General features: G+C 38.8%; 1 protein-coding gene across 9 annotated transcripts in view; it reads left to right on the top strand.

The window, feature by feature from the left end:
* Positions 1 to 10,000, top strand: part of SPNS3 (SPNS lysolipid transporter 3, sphingosine-1-phosphate (putative)) — a 35,251-nt gene that overhangs the window by 1,836 nt on the left and 23,415 nt on the right. For 3 of the 9 annotated variants that reach the window (XM_053961184.1, XM_053961186.1, XM_053961187.1), the window contains exon 2: positions 9,519 to 9,674. The exons of 3 other annotated variants lie outside the window; for them this stretch is intronic. The gene's annotated coding sequence lies outside the window, so the exon portion shown is untranslated. Of the gene's footprint in view, positions 1 to 22; positions 746 to 9,518; positions 9,675 to 10,000 lie in introns of those variants that run through there. 3 more of the 9 variants (XM_053961188.1, XM_053961189.1, XM_053961190.1) reach the window with 3 other exon arrangements.

The raw sequence follows: 10,000 nt of genomic DNA, 5'->3' as shown, positions 1-10,000 counted from the left end.
TGCTCGGCTGCCATGTTGGGAAGGTCCCTGCCTGCCCTTTCTGAGTCAAGCCTGAATTAGCGGGGAGGAAGGGAGAGCGCTCCATGAGGGGAATCTCCTCACGAAGGACATTTAGGGACATAAACTAAAGCACAGCAAGTTCCACCTCAACTTGAGGAAGAACTTCTTTATGCGAGCGTGGAAGAGCACTGCGACAGACTTGTCCAGGGAGGGTGTGGAGTCTCCCTCTCTGGAGAAATGCCAAACTCACCTAGACCTTCCTGTGTCACCTGCTCCAGGTGACCCTGCCTTGGCAAGGGGCTAGACTGGGTGATCTCCAGAGAGCCCTTCCAACCCTAACGATTCTGGGATCTGCAAAGGCCTTCATGAAGGCCATTATTAGTAAGAAATGCTTCCTTTTGAGGGTGGTGCTGCCCTGCCACAAGTTGCCCTAAGAAGCTGTGGCTCCCCCTGGATCCCTGGAAGTGTCCAAGGCCAAGCTGGACACGGTTTGGAGCAAACTGGGATAGTGAAAGGTGTCCCTGCCCGTGACAGGGTGTGGAACGAGATTCTGCTGAGGTACAGCAGCCCCTGAGACACATCTGCCCTCGTCACCAGCTGCACAGGACTGTCAGATACAGGAGCAAGTAACAGCAGGGTCTGTGCTCAGAGCCCTGCTGGCCCTCAGGCTGCTGCCATCTTCCAACCCACTAAATACAAGAGATGCAGTGAAACAGAACCGGTTAAAAAGGTTACCAGCTGCCAGGTAAAAGTTGCTCAATCAGGACTGCTGCAAAATGTACATTTTTGTCTGTGCCTGTGGTGGGGATGCTTGAAGCACCGTGCCACTGCACTGAGGATGCGCCCAGGGAAGAAAAAGAGAGATAAAAGGTCTAAATCAGCCCTTACACTTATGAGGCAAAGCGGCTTTCCTGCATTAGTGTATCCCTGAAGGGCAACCTAGGATTGGATGTCCAGCAAAAACCTTTAGAAAAAAAGCTTTTGAAGAATGACTACAAGTCTGAGGATAGGCACTGCAGAGGGAAAGAGCTAAAAATTAAGATAGTTTATTCCAAGGAACTAAATAAATTGCCAGGAGAAGCCTGATAAAAATACAAATTGTCTGTAGGCTCACATGTTGACTGTGAAAAAGATAGTGTGATAAATAGGTGTGTGTAATTATAAAATAAAACATATGGGTTGCTCTGCTCCTCTGGCTTTAAGTATTTCATTGGATTCCCTAATTTTATGTTTCAGTTCTCAAGTATATGCAGTTTCTGGCTAACTGGATGAAGCATTATTACCAGTGCTAGAAAGCAGGAAACCCTGCTCTATTGCAGAAAGAAATTACTACAAAGAGATTTATCTTGTATCAGTTTGCCAAAATGTTTAAATCCTTTCTAAAAAGGAAATTTTAAAATTTCTTTTTCTACTACAAGGGCTTTATTTTCTGAACACCAAAATTGGCTTGCAACAAAAGGAAAGAGAATGAGCAATGGTAACGTCATTTCCTGTGCTCCAATTTGGAAGGCCCAGTACAGTCTGAGAGTTTCATTACTGTGCTAGTACAATTAATCAGAATACTATTCCCAGATAGTCTTGCAGTTCTGATTAAATCTGTGCCCTTTTCAATGATTAAACCGGGCTGACAAAGGAGATCCCATAGTGTATGATACCATTACTGAAATTCATCTCATAAGGGTGTCCTTAGCCAAAAAGAAAGCCTTTCTCCTTTGTAGGTTGACTCTAATTCCTAAATGTAGTTTGTATTTGTATTTTGTATTGCTTCAGTCAGGTTCATTCAATCTTAAAAAAAAATCTTTCCGTAGGAGGCTATCATGTGCAAGTGCATTTTGTAAACTTATTATGCTAAGAGACAGTTACCCAGATTGGAATTCAGGCATGTTGATGGGAAGTGACACTATTGTGGATGGTATTTCTCTTTCAGGAATAAAAAGTAGGCTTTGTTCACAATGTCAGTTAAGCCAGCACTAGATTCACTCACTCAACTTTCTGTACCTGATGTCAGTTCAGGCATGAGTACACTTTCTGACAGTTCTATTAATAGAGCCTAACTACAGCACTGAAGACTGAAAGGTTATATGAAACAACTCTATTTCTATTACATTCTGTTAATCAAAATCATTCTGGATTGTTCACCATTAGGTCACTTGGTGGCAATTACCTGACTTAAGAAAGGAAGTTTTCTGTGGTCTCCTATACTTGGTGTATTATTTTCCTTGTAAGGAACATAGGAGACTGTATGTTGGTAAAGAAAGGATTTGGTTTATGCTGGCACAAATTACCTGGATTCCTTTATTCTGGCAACAAATTCAAACCTAGTTTATAAAAGTAGTATGTGTCATTATGGAAAACATTGACAGTTTGAAGTGCTCTACCAGTGCCCTGTAAAATCACCTTGTGTGCAGCTGCAAAGTGTCCAACATGGCCACAGCGGTGAGGGCAGGTGTGTGACTGAGGCATAAACTAGTTTAGTGTTTCCTTGCAGCAGTGAAGACTCTGTGGAATCCCGTCATGGAAATGGAGCTGTCATGCCACAGCAGAGGGGAACTCTGTTGGCTAGCATCTCATGTTGCCTGTCCTTAAACACACCAGGCTGTTTGAAAAGAGGGAGAAGCCTTTCCCTGCTAGATGAAGTGATCTTTTATTCTGTTAATACCTACCTTCTGTATTGCCTATGCATATACATCTTGTTCTACTGTTTGTTGAGGCAACATGTACCACATTTGAGGAAAAGATCTCAAGATAGGTGAGACTGGTTTTTTTTGAAATTGTTTTACTGTCCCTGGCATGCAGCCTCTCTGCAGCCATTTCTCCCATCTGCATTGAGTGGAAGGGCAATAAGAATTTAGATTACTTTCTCTTTTCTGGGACCATTTCTGGTATAATGACTGTTCAGCTCTGACAGCCATTTGCTGTGGTCCTTACTGCATTAATCTTTCCCTTGGCAAGGGTATATTATCATAATAATTCATCTCATGATTAGAATAGGAAATCCTGGCACTTTTTCTGTTACCTTAAAAAGGATCAAAGCTTCACATTTAGCATCTTACTTTTCTTGTATAAGATGTCATTTGTTTAGCTTTCTCCCCAGTCCCTCCTTCACAACACAAATCACAGAATACACTAGTAGATAGTTTCTGTTCTGTAGAGTCTTCCAGGTAGATTCACACTGTTAACATCATCTCCCTTCAGCTCCCCTTCAGCTTCTTGGCAAACTCAAAAAGCTGATGGTAAGATAGACACAGCTCCCTGTAACATGTTCTTCAAGGCTTTTCTAATTTTACAAGCTAGAGTCAGTGAGGAGACATTTTAAATGGTAGCATTGTGAAGTATCAGGTTTTAGGCTTAAAAAACAGTTCCTGTTAGGCAAAAAGGGACCATTTATTGTCCTTTTTTAACATTTGCAGGCTTGGGTTTCTTGCAGTTTATATCTAGCAAACAGTAAAGGCTAAGTGTTTTAAAGGCTTATGTTCCAGATCCAAGTTGTCACCAGGAAATAATATCAGTTTGCTGAGCAGTTCTGTGTTCCTGTCTACCCCCCAGCACTTGGTTTTGCTGTGCTTTTATTGATACGTAAGTAGTTTCCTCTAAGGAATCTCTTTTTTGAATAAGCCTTGACTGAGTTTACTTGTGAGTAGTAAAATCAAAGTTATTTCTTCATATATTGTATGTAGAGGTTGGTCATTACCGTGGATATGCATCATAAAGAAAAATGCTCTCTGAAAACTCCTTGTGAAGACAGAAATTGGGAAAAAGGAGGTAGCAATCCATTGCAATTTTTGTTTGATTCACAGCTCCTTGCTAGCTTGAATAAGAGCATAACAAAGACTGAATGCTGTTTTGTTCCCACTCCAGTGTAACCTATAAATAAAGTGGGGACTAAACTTGGACTGAACACATCAGTCTGGGCTCAAGTATTTGTGCTGAGTTCAAGGCTACTCCTACAGAACAGGTTCAAAAGTTTAACTGTTACTCAAATGTTGCTGGGCTCACATTTCACTGGAAGTAGGTGTGTGTGTGAAGTGTGATTTCCTGGAAAAATATGGACCAGTGAATCTGTAGCATGGCAAACAGAGAGAAGCCTGGTACAGGAATTGCTGCAGGTGCTGTAATGCATCTCTTCAGAACTTTCCTCTGTGCAGGGCATGATGAAAATATTGATAATGACTTGTATGATAGCAGTGCTCAGCTTCTCCAGCTCAGATCAGGGTCCTGCTGCATTAACACTTATCCTTAATGATCTCCTGTAGTAGAGGTAAGAACCTCCACTCTTCCCTACCAGCCCAAATAGTCAGGATGGACACCCATGGCAGTCCATGGTGCTACATTTTCTTGCCCAAGATACCAGAGCAAGCCCTGGAGCCAGAAATAGGACCTAGTCCTGACTTACATTCCCTGATAAATGAAACCACAATGACCCTAATGTTCAAACCTCACCATGTGTCTGTCTGTCATTTCTTAATAAATCCAGCAGTATTCCCTCTAGGTCACTGACCACAGATAAAGGCTTAAGTTGTGGCATGAAGCATGGACAATGATTGCTTGAGCCAAGGAGAGCAGATGTAGATTAGACTGAGTTGTTCCTTGGAGGGTGACACCTAAACAAAGTGTTTTGACCTGACTTTGGATAAGTTTTCTGGTATGAATCAGGCTTGACAGGAATGGTTGTGGTAAAACAGTCTCTGGAACAGCAGGAAATCCTGATGGATTCTTATGGTGGTGTTGGTTCAGGCTTTTGGCAGAAAGGTGCTGTTTAAGAGCTGGGTAAACCAGAATGACCTTGTTCGGAACTTTATTTGTATAAGCTTAAACTGTTACTTAAACTGATAGCATTCTCAGCTGAGAAACAGAGACATGCTTGGTCATTAGTGGTAGGAGAGGGTAAAATGACCCCTGAGAGGTGTTCACTTTACACAACATGGACATAATTTCCTCAGAATTAGATTTATTTCCTTATTATTAGTAAAAAACAACATCAAAATAAATCTGCAAACAAAAGCAGCAGATATTAATGATGAAAGACTAAATCCAACATAGTTACGGGGAAGGTTAAACTAAAATGAAAGTTGCAATTTTCTAACTCATATTTCTAAAGAATTGAGTGTAAGAAAGCTTTGTTCTGCAACCTGAAAGCCTGACCTAATTGACAATCAGTTTAATATACCTGATGGAAAGCAGTCATGAGATCCACTGCTGTGTCAGTGCTCAGTCCTTGGAACAAACACAAGGATTGAAATATGAGGCAGGTCATAATTGATTTGCCTTTTCTGAAATGCTGGCATGTTACTGGAAGAAAATAAACATCAGCATTCTTTCTTGAAGAAACAGGGCAATATACTTGAGAATGGTTATTTGTATGTAAATTTGATGCCAGAAGTTAAAATACTGTTTTCAATACTTCCTTTTTCTATTGTTGGCTTAAACAAGAGTTAAATACTTGATTTGTGATTTAAAATGGCAAGCTGGAAATACAAATTTACATAATTTATTTTATATTTATAATTTTAATTACGTTTCTTAAATAGCAGATTCCATGTGCTTGGCATGATATTACTTTTTGACAGTCAGTAGGACTGGAGTAATTGATTTAAGATATGTGAATCTATATCTTTTCAAACTTCTGATTTTGTTCTTTAATTCATCAAGTACTATTTTGTTTATTAGATGCTGTGAGCTTTTAACTGATTCTTTCTGTTAGGTTACATTTGATGGGATTCGGTTAAAATGCACAAAGGAATCATTAAAAATGAGGAATGAAAATTTGGTTTTACCTCCCCCCGCTTCCAAGATATTCATACCATCAGATCTCATCCTCCCACAAGTTAGAGCTAAGCATCCCACACCTTGATTTTGCACAAAGTTTGGAAAAGGAAAAATCAAACTGGCTTCTTTTTCCAAATCCATGTTTGGTTTCCATCTCTTAATGAACCAGGCATCAAAATGAACTTGTTGAATAAACTCAGATGAAGAAATTTCTTTCTGCACCTGCAGATGAAGCTCTGCTGTAAGGAGCTGGTTCAGCACTCCACACGCTATTTCCAGCCACTTACTCAGTTACACCCACCAGTTTGGTGTTTTGACTTTCTCTGAAATTTCTGCAGCAAGCCTGAACTACTGGTATATTCTGTACTTTGAGATGCTGGATTTCATGGCGTGTGGGCTGCCCTTATTTCACATTTTATTTTAGATAGGGCTGTTTTTAAAAGAACATACATACTTAGTTTAAAATAAAGAATTACATTTTAAAAGTTGTTTTTCCTTTTAACTTGCTAAATCCTTTACTTTTGCTCACATTTTACAAAATACATCCCAAAAATTCATTTTGCAAAATGTATCCCACTTGATGCCACTTACCTCAAATTGTGGCTGGAAATTGTTGATTATGAGATATATAAAGGGCTTGGCAAGAAAGTTAAATTTTTCCTGGAACAGTAAATTTGCAGTTCTTTGAGATATGCTCATATTTGTACCTGACACATTCTGGTGCCTTTGCTAGTACAAAATTAGTGCAGAGCACAAAAGGGAAGGAAATATGTCTGCAGCCAGGGAGGTATTGGATAGAACCTGCCCAGAGATGAAGGGAGCACTGAATACAAATGTAACCTGCACAAGGGCTCCATGAGAGCACGAGCAACACGACCTGCACTGCTCAGCTCAAGGGCCAAATCCCTTAATGTGGATGCACTTAGAGATGTTACGTGAGGATTAGTCCCCTCAAGGAAGCAAAATAGGTTAAGATAGTGTAAGTCCAGCCATCAGTGGGCTATAGTGTTATCATATAATAAAATATTTGCCTCTACTAGAAAAATACACAAGCACAATTCTTATATTATACATGGGAACTCTGGAACCAAATTGAATTTCACCTGAAACCCAGGGGAAAAGCTGGGCTCTGGAGCACCAAGCAGGTCTGTTGTGGAAACAGGTGGGTGGACAAAAGCAATGAACAGCTCGGACCTGTGGAGTCTGGTGATCTCAGTGTGGGGCTGTGTAGGACTGCTTTGGTTTTCTGTCAGGACTAAGAACTTGTTGGAGGAGGAGAAAAGGGGGAGGGGGAATGGAGGCAGTGAAAACACAGGTGGCATCAGTTATATTTGGCTTTTTGAACAGATTAATCATTTTGTTGATTTACACTGTCCTTATTCTGTACTTTTAAATAATTTCTTTAGGAAGCATTTTAATGAACTAAGTCAGAACATATTCTATTGACATAAGGCTTTTTGGAAGGTAAAGATCTTTGGGTTTTTTGATAGTTTGGAAAATCGAGTTATTGCAGTTCTTCCATGACTACTGGTTAATTCCTGCAACCATTCTGGACTTTGAAACAAAGCTGCTTCTTAGCTTCATTTAACTTCAGGATTTACCATAATAAATCTAATAACACTTTTTTTTTCAAACAAATGTATCAGCTGAAGTTGATATTAATGCTCATTATGAACAGTATATATATATTATTTTATATATTATATATAATATATATTATTATATTTTATATCTATTATAATGCTCTATTATGAACAGTATCCAAAAAGTTACTTTGAAGTATGGAAAGGAGACTTGCTGGCTCATAGGAATAAAGAAATAATAGTTCTTCCGCTGGTACTGAACTTGTCTTAAGCAAAAGTAGCTCCTAAAATTATGAGAATAAAATTCTTTTATTAGCAGCCTGAGATTCTGTGTTGTTGTACTTTATCAAAAATGTGTAATGCGTGCAAATGCCAACATGACTCCAGGAAAGAGAAGCCAGAATTTATTCATATACCTTATCATTTTACATGTAAGATATCCTGAGACCATCTTGAGGGCAGGTAAAATTTCTGGTATAATGAGTGAATGGAAGGAGATTGTGAATGAAATGAATAGAAACAAGTTTAATTGCTATCTTTTTTACTTTAATATTGCTAAGTAATTAATAAATTATTAATATAGTAATTTTATTACTGTGGTTTTACATTTTGTAAAGAACATTGTATTCAAACCAGAGCTTTAACAACCAAGTGCTGAAGCCTAAAAACATCTTGTACATTAGTTAACATGAATCAGACATTAAGTAAAACCGTGCGAGTGTTTCAAAGTTTTAATGTTTGTTGTTTTCTTTCTCCTTTTAAATTATTTATGGTACCATTTGCCTTAGGACTGCAGGCTTGAGGTCCCTTTGCTTTAGCAAAGGAAGTTACTAGCAGAGAAAGGAGTTCTTCCCAACTCTTTTCTCCCAGGTTACCAATATAACTGATAGACAATCCTTTCCACACTTTCTTTGCTCCATGTTCTTTTTTTTTTTCTTTTTTCTTTTTTTATTTTTTTTAATTTTGCTTCATTAAAAGTAGATGCTTGACTGGTAAAGATTTTCACAGGCTTTTTTATCTCTGCTGGATTAAAATCAAACAGAAGATGCCCAGGAAAAGACTGACTCTAGCTACTTTCTCCATTTGTTCTCTTGTTGAGCTGGGAGCTGCCCTCTGCCTAAGGTGGCTACCTATCAGTGATAATATAGATATATTTTAATCCCAAGTCCCTATCTAAATTGCATTATAATTTAAGAACTTCAAAATATTTGCATAATAACTGTCATACAAAATCAGCATCCTGGGGTTAGTGCTTAAAATTGAAGACGTTTTCTTTTGTTGCTGGCAGAATTTGTTTCACAGTGCTTCAATGAAGCATGGCTATTATGAGTTCATGTACCTACCCTTCCCAAAAGGGTGAATACAGCCTCACTTTGCCTTGCTGGAAGCACAACAGTAAATCTCTTTGTGCAGGATTTACTTCTGGGAAATAAAGACATTCTCAGTACTTTAATTAGACTGGTTTTAATTTAAATCAATGTTTATTCAAATTTTTAGTTAACCCTGGCCTTAACATTCTCTGTAGTGATTAAAATATTGTGTTCACTGCAGTTCTTCCCTTTCAGTCTGGAGGTAGTGAGGCTGGAAAGAGAGAGGCCTCATAGGGAAAGGCCTCCATTTTTGTTTTGTCAATGCCTGTCTGATTGTCATTTCTCATAATAAATGGCTCCTATCTCCTTTGCTGTTGTCTTAATGAAGAGGACTCTGGTGTATCACAGGGAAGACTGCAGTGGTCAGCTAATGATTCTTCTGGGGATGAATGCTTCACTGTGGTAGAAAGGTCAAAACATAGGTTAAATAGGCATTTAATTCCACTGTTTTCTTCCAGAATCCAAGCAGATGTCACAGCCCTTTCCTGCTAAAATTGTGTCAGGAGCATCCAGAATCCCAAAATGCAAGAAATTTACTTATCAGCTATACCAATAAAGATAAGCTTGAGCTAAAAAAACGGTAAAGGCCAAAGCAGATAAACTGGTTGGTGAAATAGTATCTTTGGTGCACAGTTACTATAATTCCTCACTTCTCTTGACCTCCATGAGCTGCTGTGTGCTTGACTAAATCTCAGCTAGAAGAGGCAGCTCTGTTCCAGCGATGCTCTCTTTGTCTGATATTAATGCAAAATGTTCTCATTTGCAAAGGAGGTCTTTGCTTTTCTTTTTGTTTTCCCAGAGAAGAAGAAGGGAGCAGTTAATAGAATTGAAGTGTGTTCATCTTTTTCTGCTCTGTGATTATGTGCTGGAACTGTAATTTCTTCTGCTATACATTTGGGACAGAACTTTAGGAATACAACCAAGGAGAATGTCACCTGTGAGATAAGTTATCTAGGTAAGCGCCCCAAGAACTTTTTTGTAAAGCTGCAGTTTGTTTCCTAATTTAAAAGATGAAGGAGAAGAGTCTGAACTAGCTTCCCTGCCCAACCAAAAGCATCATCTGCATTCCAGGAAGTAGGAAGTTATATAGAGCTTATTTGTCAGTAATAATGAAATAGTAAGTTTTATACTTTAGTGTGTGTAAATTTTATTTGCTACTATCACAACACTAGAATATGCTCCAGTGAATCCACCATGGGTTTTGTGTTATTACTCAGGCAACAAAAAAGAGAGCATTTTAGATGGAAATTCAGGGTGAGGAAGTTAAAAGGATGTGGTGAC

The sequence above is a fragment of the Vidua chalybeata genome, chromosome 20 (genome assembly GCF_026979565.1).
Source record: "Vidua chalybeata isolate OUT-0048 chromosome 20, bVidCha1 merged haplotype, whole genome shotgun sequence".
Lineage (NCBI taxonomy): Eukaryota > Metazoa > Chordata > Aves > Passeriformes > Viduidae > Vidua > Vidua chalybeata.
The sequence above is the reverse complement of the archived record's forward strand: the minus strand, read 5'-3'. Positions and strand labels throughout refer to the sequence as shown.